At 33.4% G+C, this 15657-nt stretch overlaps 1 long non-coding RNA gene across 1 annotated transcript in view; it reads left to right on the top strand.

Annotated features, from left to right (window-relative positions):
* The window catches only part of LOC114670802 (uncharacterized), a 41421-nt gene extending 33818 nt beyond the window's left edge, over positions 1-7603 (top strand). Inside the window, exons 2-4 of the long non-coding RNA XR_013400650.1 lie at positions 1657-1766; positions 4063-4142; positions 6152-7603. This is a non-coding gene — a long non-coding RNA (uncharacterized LOC114670802). The remainder of the gene's footprint in view (positions 1-1656; positions 1767-4062; positions 4143-6151) is intronic.
* Positions 7604-15657: the final 8054 nt, after the last annotated feature.

Below are 15657 nucleotides of genomic sequence, written 5' to 3'. Positions count from 1 at the left end.
CCCAATCCTACAGTTTGTTATTCTGAGATGTAACCACTCTCATGAATCCAGTGCTTACTAACCCGATAAATGCTTTCAAATTTTTACAATATATTTCTGTTTCCTTTGCATAGATGTTCTATAAATATGTGTAATATTGCAGGCTTAAAACTTTACATAAATATTATTAGACTGTGTTTAAGTTTATGTAATTTGTTTCTGTGATCCAATATTGATGTGAAGGTTTAATATTGGACTCTAATTTAGCCACCTCCACTACCTCTGCCACACAAATCTGCACCTCTTTCATTCTTTGTTTCTCTACATTGTGTCATTAAAAGGAAAAAATTCTATTCTTTTTACCTATAGTCTATATTCCCTCACCATAACATAGATTGTAGGAATAGTCTGTACTTCTTTTCTTTCTTTGTTTCTTTACATTGTGTATCGTTTAAAAATAAACAGATTATTCTTTTCTTCATATAGTCTATATTCGCTTACTATAACATAGATTATAAGAGTACAGAAATGGTGTATGTTTTGTTAATTGTCCTCAGCACTTAGAATAATACCTAGCACACAATAGCACATCAATAAATACTTGTTAAATGTTTGCATAAAATTCTTTTGCAGCTGTAAAATATTTTAGTATATAAGTTTTAGCATTTTTTGTTCTATTTGTGAGAATTTTGGTGTTTTTTTCTTGCTTTCTCACTTTTATTATCAACAAGGTAGGGATGAATATGTTTATACATGTCTTGTGAACATGTGCAAGAGATAAGAAAATGAAGATTTTTCCCCCCAATATCAAACTGTAAGAAATACAGTTTGAAAGGGCTGGAAAGGGCAAAAGTGCATGAACATTCTGTCATTGCATGGCAGAAGAGCAAAAGGTAGCAAACCCACTTCCTCACATTTTTCAACAAAATCCTTAATTCCATCCATGATTACTCTTCCTTCATGATTTAACGACCTCCTAAAGGCCTCACTTATTTGCATTACATTGGCAATCAAATTTCAACATATGAATTTTAGAGGACACATTCAGATCACAGAGATAGATATTTATAAGATTTTTACATATTGCCTAAATATTCATCTAGATTTTAATTGTTAATATGATATTATTGCATTTTAAACTCTAATATGTTTAGAAATTTGATTTAACATAGTCAATAAATATTCCCACACATAAAATATTACAGATAATTCTGAATTTTTAATTCATAGAAATAAAATTTTTTACTTAAAGAGTCCAAATATATTTAGAGTTGCTTTATTGAGAGTATTCCCAACATGCTCAGAAAATTATATTGATTTACTTTTCTATATCACAAAATTCTATGCCAAACAATTTAGTGCAAATAAAGTAGAAATATGGTGATAACAAACATTACTGAGACAAGGGTTTGCTTTGAATGAGGCCACTGATAACCTTTTGGAATCTTCCATCTAGGGCCAAGGCTTGATTGCTAGAAAAGGAGTGAATTTAATCATGGATGAAGCAATAATCGAATTATCATTTATCTCATTAAAATATTTCTGAATACACAGCAATTTTTAATATCAAGTGCATTGCATAGTTCTTACTATCTTACTTGACCTCTTTAGCATTATTACATAACTCATCACTCTTAATTTTTGACAGCTCTTTTTCCTCTGACTCCTTTCTTTCAGAAATATATAGCTAAAATAGAAATATTTGAAAAGAGGAAAACCTGAAGGTCAACAATATAAATGAACAGCAAAATGTACTCAAAGAAAACAAAAGAAGAAAAATAATAAAGGTAAGAGAATAAATTAGTAAAAGTGAAAAAAATTAATAAAATTATTAATGAATTAAACTAATGAAATAGACAACACAAACTAGTAAACATCAAATAAGGCAAAATTTGGTTCAAAAGAAGTCACTAAGACTTAATAAGCCTCCAGATCACTAGATCTGGAAAAAGAGAGAAAAGAAAACATTTTTAAATTAATATCAAGAGCATAAAAGCAGACATACCAAAGGGTGTTCATTTATAAAGATAATTGTATGAACAAGTATAGGTTAATAAATTTGGAAAGTTAGATAAAACGTGCATTTATTTAAATATAGAACTTAACAAAACAAATAAAAAGAGGTGGGAAAATCTCGATTTAAAAACTGATACAGAATGAAACCATGATGTAAGATCTTCAAAAATTCAAAAATTTCAAGATATTTCCAGTGAATTGCACTGAACATTTAAGGAAAAAATATATCAAACTTAAAGAGTTTTATAGAATAGGAAAAGAGGGACAGCTTTTTAACTCATTAATGAGAGCAGCAAAACCTTGATACAATATCCCGACAAGGACTTTTCAAGAAGTAAACATCATAGGCCCATTTTACTTTAAAATAGAAATGCAAATATCCTCACAAAATATTTAAAAAACTCTCATCATACTATGTTTAAAAGCATAATATATCAATGAGAAACTGAGTTTATATTGGGCAATCAATTTTTTTGTTTTGTTTTAACTATGAGCAGAGAGAAACTTTCTTTATAAAATGTTTGTGTGAAAACCTATTGCCAACCTCATATCTAATGCTGGCACTTTGATAGTTTTGTCTGTAACATATTGAATGAATATAGAATACATGATTTTCATTCATTATTGTACTGAGTTTGCTGGCCAGTAAAATAAGACAAAAAAGGAATTAAAAAATACAGAGTTGTAAGTATTAAACAAAATAATATATTCAATAATAAAAACAATATACCTTTGTATGTAGACTCTAAAGATGATAATTATAATTAAAGACAGTATATCAAAGTTTATGGATACCAGACAATATAAAAGTTTAGCTGTATTTTCATACTTTAGCTTCGAATAATTAGAAAATGCAATTTGTTAGAGATAATCTTGCAATACTGAAAGACACAACTCTGCATATGTAAACAGTTAAAGATTCATTTAAAAATACTCTGAGCAACAAAGCCTGATTAAATTGCAATCTACAAGCAAAATTCAATTCAAGGTGTGTTCATAATGCCCTTTATTAAAAACTCTAAATGGATAAACGTGATCCCAGTAAATGTGTCAGTTGAAGAAAATGGCTCAAAGCAAAATGACTGAGTTTGGCTCACCCAAGATAGCCTGATAACTTTAGACAGAGCTTTGTCGTGAAAATAACTGTGGGTGTTTCTCCTGGCACATTTCCAACACTTAGATGTATAAAATGGACAAAATTTCAATAATGTTTGAGAGGATTATACTGCTAAAGCACAACCAGCCTGAATTAAGAGTGTTTCTTCAAGATGTACAATGGCCTAAGTTTCCTACATGTCTACTTGCAAGAAGCATTGCTTTTCAGATGTAGCTGAAGAGAAAGCAACAACAACAACAACAACAACAAACACAATACCCAGAGAATAAAATCAAAAGAATAAGGACTGAGAGACGACTCCCAGGAAACAAGCATAAGAGTCCAAGGAACACTCCTTATCATCCAGAAAAGCTCTCTTGCAGAACTGCCAGCAGGAATTCACAGCCACTATGGATCTGTGTCCCTTGCTTGTTTTTGACAGAAGGGTTGGTTGTGATTATTATTATAACTATACTTCTGAAATTGTTATGTCATCTTATGCACTTAAGTTTGGTAATTTAAACATAGAAACAGTTTCAAATGGTCTGTTCTCATTTTGCTTCTTTGGAATTTTATGGTAGTATATTAGTCTGAGTTAAATGCAGAAAGCAGATGCACTTTATGTATTCCAAGAAGTTTGGCTGTAATACAGGAAATTAGAGGTTTATGCATCCATTGAACTGGACTGGGGAGTAAAGTTCAGAAAAGTTGCTGCTAGAGGTTATAAAAATTACATTGCAGGCAATGATTTCAGCTACCTACAACCCTCAAATGCAAAATCTGTAGAACCCCCATACAAAATGTTATTACCCTGAACAATCTTGGGAAAACCTGCAGATCCCAGGTGCCTGTAAGCACTGAGATGCATGATTTACAGAAATTGTTTTGGATATTGCTGCAAACCTCTCATTTGCTACTTATCCATATCCCTTGTTTGCAAAAAAAAAAGGGTTTATCTCTTTCCTTTGCAGATCTCAACTGAGAGTCTCCCATTGTCAGATTTTGACCTAGGACCATCTCAGAAAGGGATTCTTCTGATTCAGAGGAGAAGGTAAGGAGTGAAGTAGGATGTAGAGTTGATGCAGACAATTCAATAAATAGACAAAAGAACACATCCGATGTAATGAGGAGACATATTTATTTTGGAATGTTTTTCTAATTGGAATTCTTAGCTGATGACAATTATAAATATCATCCTGAAACAAGTAATTTAATATAAACAGAAACCATCAATGTAACAATCTCTTTTGATGTGAAGATATTTTGTTATTTTGATATATGCTTAACTACTTAACCACTCTACAATTTGTTATCGAGGACAACCAAAGGAAGTCCAAAAAAAGGCAAATACACGATGAGAAAAAAATTTGTGTGTGAATGTAACAGACAAGCCACCATAATTCGTGTAGCAAATTTTAAGAGTGAAACCTTAATGTTTGCCAAATCTCTGGTTGATTCACTTAGTCATAGTGCTGTTTTAAAATAGCTCATAGATTTTAAAAAATATAAATAGGAAAATCATTCTTTAACATGATTGCAACAGTTGCTTTTGAAATCCTATATTTGTTTTTAGAATAGTAAAACCTTTAGGTTCTGCTTTGGAAAAACTTAAGGTTTATACCGTTTCAGTCAAAGATTTGTGTGTATAGAGTAATGTCACCATCTTGTGGTCTTTTAAGATATTGCTGCTAAGAATATTAAGTATTTTAGTATCCATGAATAATATGAAGGCACTGTCTTTTAGTACTTTTCTCTCAGTAAGATCAAATATATATAATCAATGAATCAACACTTTTAACCCTTATATAATAAAAAACTGCTTTAAAACTTTTTTAAATATGATTTTCTGTTTTTGAAAATATCTATTAAATGGAAGACTTTTATTAAGTTGAATTCCACTTAAAAATCTTATTTGCTTGTTTATTTATTTATGATTATTGTCTGCCTCTCCCAGAAAAATGTAAGTTACATGAAAAGAGGGATTTTTATCTTGTTCACAGCTGAATTCTAGAGAAAAGAACTATGTGCTGGGCACATAGCTGACCTAACAAATACTTAATGAATCAGTGAATACAGATGTGAATAAATGGATTCTGTCTGTTACAAATATTGTAACGCAAATTAGTTCCATAATTTTCTTGGTTTTGTAACAAACCACACAAATTAAAACGTAGTTTTGTTTAAGCCAATCAAATGGGTAAGCTCCGAAGGACATTGGTGTTTGGTTTTGTGTTTTATCAAAGATATTGTAAGGGGACCTAGCTGGATGTTATACAATCAGCTTGATTTTGTTCTAATTCGCTACAGTCGTGCATATGTAGGTTTGTAATTTAATTAATTTGGCTCACTATGCCTGATGCAATGTGGTGGAAAAGGGGTAGCCTTTGAAGTCAGTCAAGCTAATGTTCACTTCTAGCTCTGCCAGAAATGTGTTTTGGGGAAACTAAAGTTTCTCAGCATTGATTTCCTTTTCTGAATCTGGGAAAAATAACCTCCCTCATAGCATGTATGTAAACTAGAAATGTGAACTTTTACCATTTTGAATATTTAGTTATTCTAAACCACATTTTGCCTCCATGAGTGGATCAGTTACCAAACACTTAAAGGTGAATCTATTTCATGTTAGGCATAATCAGGGGAAGAACAAACATGTAAGACATAGTGCTCCTTTTCAAAAGCTAATACTCAATGGCTGTTGAATCAAAACCCTTATGAAAAGCAAATTACTATTCATTTGATTTGAAGCTCCAGTTAAGTCCCAGCCCTGACATTTATTAAAATGAATTTGTACTAATATGATAATTGTGCAAATCTTGTAATATATTTTGTGTTTCAGGTGGGTTCTCCACAGCTAGCTTCAATTCTGTCTTCCATCACATCCAGCATAGAGGGAGGGAGGAGAGGGAAAGTAATGGGGTAATCTTCATTTGTAGGTCCTTTCTAGCTTCTGCGGTCTGGCAGATAGTTAAAGAGAACTCTTCCGGGCCTTCAGGAGGGATATCTGCTGGGTCCCTCTCCCCTGAAGTTTTTTGATGTGGCTATTTGTGACCCATTCCTCAGTCCCCAGGTATGAAGAGTCACAGCTTCCTTCTGCTCCCCGGTGTGCAAGACTCTCATCCCTGGGAAACATTTATGGAACAGTCTGAAAACTGCTAGAGTGCAGAACTATCCCATGGCAATGGTATTCCCTGGATCTGCCACTGAAACATTCGTTGTCCTCTAGATTTTCCAGGTAGGAGTCATACAACCGATTCAAAGGTGAAGCAAAAGCCCTCACCAGAGAAAACTTCTTTGTGAAATTTCTTTGATTATTTTAATTTCTCAAAATAGGTGAGGGGGTTCAGCTATAGGTGAACTGACTGGTCTTCGAACCAAGTCTCATAGCTATTCTTTGGAAAATTATATTTTGGTCTGGCAATTTGTGTCATAATTTCATATCTATTGCAACTCGTGCTTCAGTTTGAAGCACACTCAGTATATTTGGACACTCAATAAAAATAATACTATATAAAATCATATTTGCACATTTTCTGATCTGCTATAACAAACTATGCTTTGGGAAACTTTAATGCCCCAATAAACAAACAGTCACATCAATGTTACATCACTCTACAAGATCCAAATAAAATTGTGTTTAAGGGATACACTTAATATTTGCTGTCATTCTTTAGTAATATTTATCAATATCAGTGCATCTGCAACTGAAGTTTGATTTTTAGTTAAATGATTTCACGCACCATATTAAATACACCTTATATGCAAAAAAATCACGTCACTGTTCATTTGAAAGAACAGATGTATTATAGAAAATTATCAGAGGCCAAGCAGAGAAAACATATCTGATGTTTTTGAGACTATCAGCTGCATAAGTGGACACTTAGTGGTGAGTAAATCAGGTAGCAGGGATGAGAAAATTTTGTGTGAAATGTAGTGTTATAAATTAAATTACAGAATAAAAATAAAAGGGCTTAGTCAGAGACATTTATAAGTACAATGAGTCATTAAACTGCCAAGTGTCTGAAAGACTGCAAAGACATCTTTTGCTCTTTTTATAGAATTCTCCAAGGATAGATTTCATTGAAGAGATTTTAGAAGAAAAAAAATCAATGGACTTTTAAAATTCCAAAGTAATTCTTTGGCCGGATTAATATGGCTGTCTTTTTAAGAATTTAAGGCAAAAGATAAGGTGACTTAATTAAATGATCCCAAGTTTTCAAAATAATAAATATGAAAACACACTGAAACCATCTTTATTGTCATCATAGGGCCATCTCTTTTTTTCTCTTGTGGCTTTTTCATATTGATCCAAATATAATTTAAGACCCCTGCACTAAATTTAGGCTGCACTAAATTTTTTTACGTGTGTATTTTTTCTGATAATTAGGCCCATAAATGAGGTTAAAAGGAAATTAGGTAATAGAAAATTTTAGACTGGAATAAGTCCTATTAGGTAAGGTCTACTTATTTTACAAAACCAAATTAACCGTCTCGTAGTCCCTGTCGGTATAAAAGGCCCTAAAGTAAAAACATGGTATTTATGTAGTGTTACTATGAAAATTAACATGCAAAAATAAAAAATTAGCATATTCAGTTTTACTACAATTAAGTTTTGATTAGTCAGGGGCAGCCGTCTGAGCTCTTGCAAATGGAAGTATTTTATAGTTGAACACAAACATTTACAAATGGGTCATTCAAGCCATCTTTCATATTTAAGAGAGGATCTGTTATTTCTTAGCATAGGAGAATCCCAAGACTTGTTTAAGAAGTAAAAATAAAAAATAGTTCTCTCAGGACAACTACTCTTAAAATCAAGCTACCCTTTCAAATAATGAAATTACAATCTGTTAATGGTAGCAAAGACCTCACATAATACAGTTATGACTGTCTAATGGTCAGTTTTAAAACTAGTGCTGGATAATTATAACACAAATGTGTTCAATTACTGGTTACAGAATATGGTTATGCAGCCTATATTCTGACCTTACAAAAGTAGGGAAAGAGTAGAGTTTCTTGCCTTAATTAAGATAAAGAGGAGGTTGGAGAGTCCACATGAGATCAGGCTTCATGTCTGTGAGCTACAACAATATGTACCTTTCCAATAGAAAAATGTAATAGCTAGCGGAATGTAGATGAGGTCACTAGCTAGAGTCTCCAGTATATTTTGCTTGCCATGAATTGTAATATCTTCTCTGGGTAAGTTTAAAATGTGTATCAATAGTTTCCTGTGATCATGCGCAGTCTGTAACCTTTATCCTAGAAACCCAGCTCTCTTTCATAGCTGTCTCGCTTTCTGGAATCACTGCTTTCTTTCCTTTGTTTCAAAGAAGAAGTTGTAAGTTTTTAAAGGTAGATACAATTCTTGTAGGAACCTTCCCAAATCACAAGCTTTAAGTCATCATTGCTTCATTACCTTAACTGACCCATAGTTTTCCCCCATCTGATTTTCAACTCCACTCCAAATAATACATGTATATTGTTTTCAGATTGAGTTCTGTTACCAGTCAACTATTGTTGCAAAAATCCTGCCTAACAATCACATAATCTCATTGAAATAAAACAGTAAGGAATTACTATTAATGTCTGCAGACTTGCATCAAATAGGTAGCTGTGTTTCAGGCTGTATGTCTGCTTGGACTTGGGTCCTTGCTGCTACTAATGTGTTAATTCTGTGGTCCAATCGAAAGGGGCACAACTGTTTTCTCATTACAAAGTCAGAGATGCAAGAAAGCAAAATCCAATGTACAAGCTCATTTCACATCCTTTCTTTGGCCAGAGTGAATCATATGACTAACTTTAACATCAATGGGTAGCAAATGTTTCCTGAATAATCCAGATGATCAGAGATTTCTTGTTCTAATTACTACTGATATACAAAAAATTCCTCGAAAAATTAGTGATTAAAAAACTATATTGTTTTGTGCATGATTTTATAGGTCATACATTTGGAGAAGCCTTGCCTGCACTGTTCATGTATTTGATATCTCAGTCATTGTAGTCAGACGGTAGCTGAGGCTGCAGTAATTTAGAGCCCACTATGCTAGATACGTATCCTAGATGACTCACCTGTAGGGCTTGCCATTAATCTTGGCTGTTGGCTAAAAATTTGGTGGGCAGTTAACTGAGGAGCTTATATGTTTCCTCTCCAGCATAGAGGCCACAGGATAGTGAGACTTCTTACATGGCAGAGTCCAAGCAGAGTGAGAGGGAATTGTAGCGAGAGTGGAAAAGTGTGGAACAGAAAGTGCCTCAATCACCTTGTGATTGGATATTGGAGTTCTCCAGGCCTCACGGGTATTTAAAGCTGTTTTTTTTGTGTGTGTGGCGATATTTTCCAATTTTTGGAAGTTAGTCTCTAGTGTCAGAAACATTCTTATAGTTTTAAAGGACAATGCACAGCCTCTGGAATGCTCTTTTACTACTATGCTTCCAGTGATTCTCTTCTTTAGGTTGAGGACACTTCCTCTGGAAGAAAACCCTCCTAAATGACCTCTTGACAACTTCCCATAAGGTCCAAGTAAGGTCTACAGGAAACAATACCTCTGACATGCTGATGGTGAACGGCACAGCTGGATTCTGTTGTAACTACCTCTAATCACTCTGTTGACTCCAGAGAAAACTTTCCTCTAATTCTTAGGCATAGGTTAAATACAAATAGTTAATGTATTCTCCAAATGTGAAGCTTCTGGTCCTGGTGCCTCAGGATTTTGCTGTCTGATTTCCAAGTCTTCTGGCACCTGGGAATTCCAAACTGTTGTCTCCTCAGACCAACAAGATCACTCATCTCTGTTTGTGTCACTCGAATGGAAGAAACTGGAAGGTCACCTCAAGGACAAATGGGGATCAATGTGGAGCCTATTGTATGTTTATCTTGTTTCAAGTATTACAGTCACTCTGTTTCCTAACTCCATTTCCTAATTGCTCCCCAGTGTCATCAAGTAGCTATGTGCCCCCTCTCTGCTTTTGTAACTGTTCCTAAATTGAAGATCAGTTAGATTCAAACTACTCCATCATACACAAAAGTGAAAGCTAAATACTTATCTCCTGTCATCTGTCCTTTGGTATTACCTAGGTAACAACTCAAGACTATTTTTTTTTTTGGTAACTACACTATACTTAGGGCTTAAGTTGGCACTAACACTTGCTTATCTCTAGAATATCCTCATTTTTCTCTTTCAAAATTATTGTTCTTGTTTGTTAACAATGTTATATTTTTATTATATTTTATTTGACACTATAGTTGTATCAATGGAGAAAGTTGTTTGGATAACTCTTAGTCTGTCAGATACTGGAAATGAAGTGCTAAGTCCACTTTTCCATACTTATTCCAGAATTGTGATGCTAAAAATTAAATACAAGCATGTTATCCTCTGTATGAACTTTGTCATAACCTTCCCATTTCCTAAATTCTACACTCCTCAAATAGCATACACTGCCACACCTGAAAAGAGTCGGATCCTGCAGGCCTTCTCAAATTCATTTTGACTGACTCTCTTTTCTTTTTCAACAGCACAAAATTGCTTTTAGCCTAGACATCCCAAGCTACTTCATAGCCCAATGCCTTACTTTTGTTGCCTCATTTTCCAGGAGAACTTTACAGTTTTCACTGTCTGCTTCAGTTGATAAAGCTACTCATTTCAAGTACTAATCTAAGAAGCCTTTTTTGACAGCTCTCCAACACACACACACACACACACACACACACACACACACACACACACACACACATCTTTATCATCATATTCAATACAATTATAGATCCTGTGCCATGGAGTTTCTGGTCTCTTTTATACTATATGTTACTTCTTCAACTAGATTTTATACACCTTAATATTCTAGGATGTCTCTCTCTTTTTTTTTTTTTTTTTTTTTTGGAGACAGAATCTCGCTCTGTCGCCCAGGCTGGAGTGCAGTGGTGCGATCTCAGCTCACTGCAAGCTCTGCCTCCTAGGTTCATGCCATTCTCCTGCCTCAGCCTTCCGAGTAGCTGAGACTACAGGCACCTGCCACCACGCCCAGCTAACTTTTTGTATTTTTAGTAGAGATGGGGTTTCACAGTGTTAGCCAGGATGGCCTCGATCTCCTGACCTCGTGATCTGCCCGCCTCAGCCTCCCAAAGTGCTGGGATAACAGGCATGAGCCACCGTGCCCGGCCTCTGGGATGTTTCTTTTATAGTCTGCTATGTATTAGAAGACTCTCTGCTTATAGTGGGGCATCATTCAGTGCTTTTTGGATTTACTTACAACTGTATTATACATAAACCAAAATACTATTTGCCTTTAAAAATCAGAATTGAAGCAATAATGTATGTAATAATTCAGTCATTGCTCTTATCTTTTAAAATTCTCTTGCTTATACTGACAAACCACTCATATCTATGTATATTAAACATGAAAATTATTATTATTTAATTGAATAGATGTATTAGTCAGTTCTCACACTGTTAATGAAGACATACCCAAAACTGTGTAATTTATAAAGAAAAAGAGTTTTAATGGACTCACAGTTCCACGTAGCTGGGGAGGCCTCAATCATGGTTGAAGGCAAAGGAGAAGAAAGGCACATCTTACATGGTAGCAGGCAAGAGAGCTTGTGCAGGGAAACGCCCATTTACAAAACCATCAGATCTCATGAGACTTATTCACTACCACAAGAACAGTATCAGAGAACACCAACCCTCCCACAATCCAGTTATTTCCACTTGGCCCCACCCTTGACACATGGGGATTATTACAATTCAAGGTGAGATTTGGGTGGGGACACAGCTAAAGCATACCAATAGTAAACTGAGAAATCTAGCACATCATAATCATCATCAGTTCTTTTTAAGATCAATGCTGGACTGATCTAGAGGACAATTAAACATTCAGCTGTCTGATTAAAATATTTTGTAAAATATTTACCACGTACAAATATAACTTAAAAAGAAATGCTATCTGTATAATGTTGTATATATTTACAGTCCTAAAAGAGACTTTAGAAGAGGTGAGAGTATCTACATAGATGAATAATTTAATTGCTTTATGATTACACTGAACTTACCTCTATCTTGTTTAATCTATATTCTCTGTTTTCATAGATTATCACTAGATATACAAAGGGAAATTTATGCCACTCTCGCAGATTTAAACTACTTTAGTAGTCTCATGTTGTATTCAACACAGAAAGGGTTACTTTTAGAACATGGTTTAATCTCAATATCTATATGGATTATTTTAAACATTGTTATTCTCATGTATGTTCTCTATAATTTTTGGTTCCCATGTATCTCTTGTGAATCATTTTTATTTATTTGTTTTTATTTATTTATTTGAGATGGAGTTTTGTTGCCTAGGCTGGAGTGCAATGATGCGATCTCGACTTAACGCAACCTCTGCCTACCAGGTTCAAGCGATTCTCCTGCCTCAGCTTCCCGAGTAGCTGGGAATACAGGCATGCACCACCATGCCCAGTTAATTTTGTATTTTTAGTAGAGATGGGGTTTCTCCATGTTGGTCAGGCTGGTCTTGAACTCCTGACCTCAGGTGATCCACCCACCTCAGCCTCCCAAAGGGCTGGGATTAAAGGCATGAGCCACTATTTCTGGCAAATGATTTTTAAAATAAAGCAAATAGTTTGGAATATGGGTTGACTGAATTCTTTCAGTCATTACTACATTTTGCATATTTATTAAATATTTCTAAAAACTTTGCTTTACATTCAGAATGCAGAAATGTAACGTATTTATTCTATGCTCTTTAATGGTGATTATACCCTACTGGACTTTCTCATCCGGTACTTCTACTGGATGTATCCTATGGTAGTTTGTTCTTATCTAATTTCTAATTGTGCCTCTTTCTCACCAATATTCTTGATCTATCTTTAGTTCCATGTTAGTTGCTTAGACTATCTGATTGCTTCCAATACTCATTAGTATCTAATTTATTCTATTGTTACACATAGTTCAGACATTTTTACACTTCTTAAAACTTGAAAACTTACATTAAGTGATTTTATGCTAAAATAATCAATTCTTATAGTTACCTCCTTTTTTGTAAATTACAAGCAAATATGTCATATGCTTGCATTGATAGGATGGAATAATTGTGTGAAATATATGTCCATTTAAATATGGGTAAAATAAGCTAATTTTGTATAGAAAGGGTTTTACACTTCTATAAATGTGTTTTTTTTTGTTTCCCACTAACAATGCAGGCTCTTAATTTTAAATATTAGAACTAAGTGCTTTTTCAGTAGTTTTATTTCGCTTTATTTGTAAAATGGCCCTTTCCCACTGGTTCCCATCTGACCCGTGTTTCTGCTTGATATTTCATTAGACAAAGATAATACAAAGTCATGGATGTAGTAAACATGCTTTTAAAATAAAACCTCAATTTCTAAAATGAAAGACGAAGGAAATTATGTGAAAATTTTAGAGCCATGATTTTATTTCATTGCTACTCCATGTGTCTCATTTTACCCCCAAAATACCTTGTAAGCTGAACAATTTTCACTCAAGTAAAAAACATGCAGGCATTTAATAAAAATGTATAACTTGAAAATTTTAAATTTAAAAGTGATAATAGACATGATCTAGAGCAAGATGACAGCATGTGATATCTTGAAAGTGGTGGAGGGATGTAAAATTAAAACCAAACAGCTAATTTTCCAAATTATACATTCATGGACTCTAAATGATATGTCATACATTAATAATAAAATAGCTATGGAAGCCAAATAAAAGTATAGCTCAGTTAAACTCCTTTGATTACAAATTTTGATTAGTACATTGGAATGGAAAATAGAAACCACGAAGATGAAGGTATGAAATTTGGTATGAACATTTAAAACATTTGTATTCATTAAAATATTATGGATTAGAGATATGTGATAAGAAACTCAAATAAATCAGGAATATGAGATATAAAATGAAAAATATGTAGTCATTGCAGGCACATTTTCAGTAGGATTTGATGTTAGGTATCTGACTAAATGAACTGAAACTCTTTTCAGACATATGTTATAAAACAAGTTCATCTACAAGTAATTTAATTTACATATGTGAAAAAGCTCAGCAGTGCTCTGTGTGGCATTAGGTGTCTTAGTCATATCACAAAAGCAATTAGATCATACTGGAAACCAGCTGTGCATCAAGTAGATTGCTTTTATCTAAGTGATAAAAACCTTGTAGAGTGTGAACAATACTGGGTATAAAATGTAACATTTTAATGAACAGCATAAAAGATGAATAGAATGAACAGGAGAAATGGCACATTTGCAGGGGGCATGTACAGCTGGAGGAAGGGAAAAAGAAATTGAGAAATGTTTGTACTAGGTTGAAATAAAATGTTCACCTGTACTGATTTTTAATCAGAAAGGTTTCAACATCATTTAATTAATTTATGAAATACAAAATCTTAACTTTATAATTTAGCCATGCTGGACAAATTCAGAGTTTACAGATCATATTCTGAAAGAAGGCATACATAAGGTTATCAATATTTATTCTTTACTAGGGAAGTTTTTGCAGTAAAGAAGGAATGAAGGAAGAGGCATGGATGAAGAATAAGAGAGAATTGAATTATTTTGAAGGACACTCGTGACCAAAAAAAGGCAAGTTCAGACAGGCCTGCTCATATCATTTAGACCAAGTACTATCATATTGTCATCACTTAATAAAAGTTGGATGAATGAATGGATGGATGGGATACATTTACCTGATTAGAAATATATCTAAAGCCAAGAAAGAGAAAAAGAATAATCAATAATACCACAAAGTTTTCTCAGTATTATTAAGAATATGATTTATTTTACTTTTTAACTTTCTGTAGTGACTTTTAACATCTATCAAGTCTACTAACAGATTTTACATTTTAAATAGTCTCAAACATTTTTAGAAGACAAGAACACAACTGTAAACTGCATCTGATTACAGGAACTCATATATCCAGGGGAATTACAGTATTATTTCCCACCCTAAATTATTTATAATTGCTGCCACTTATTGAGCATTTACTATATGCCAAGCCATCTGCAAACCATATTAAGTTTAATTCATTTTATTTAATCAACTCTCCTGAAGACTTGAATTGAATTTTAATGGCAATATCTAAGACATGACATTTTAAAGCTGTCATATGACCCTATGAATTACGTAGCATACTTGTTTTCAACGTTTCCTCAAAATATACGTAAATGTGCAAATATATTAATAAGAATAATCACTAGCCCAACTTAAGAAGCTACGAGTGATTAAACAGTCCTGATTTTAAAAAAATAAATAAAACAAAACAACAAACAAACAAAAAAAGTTTTCTTTAAAACCAAATTCGTGTTAAGTCAGTGGTGTCGGTAGTTAAAATGAAATTTTTAGTAGAATAGTATAGTTACAGTTATGGAACTTCTTAAAAGGAATCAAAATTTCATATAACTGGCTCGGAAATAACCTGTAAATGAAAGGAGAAAGGAAGTATACAGAAAACAAGAATGTATAACAGTGTTTATTGTTCTTATTTTTCCCTTAATATTTGTATTCTACAATGATATACATGTAAAACAGTTGAAAAGGTGACCAAAATTGTAAGAAAAG

This window comes from Macaca mulatta, chromosome 11 (genome assembly GCF_049350105.2).
Source record: "Macaca mulatta isolate MMU2019108-1 chromosome 11, T2T-MMU8v2.0, whole genome shotgun sequence".
NCBI lineage: Eukaryota > Metazoa > Chordata > Mammalia > Primates > Cercopithecidae > Macaca > Macaca mulatta.
Note: the sequence above shows the minus strand (reverse complement) of the source record. Positions and strands in the feature narration are given on the sequence as shown.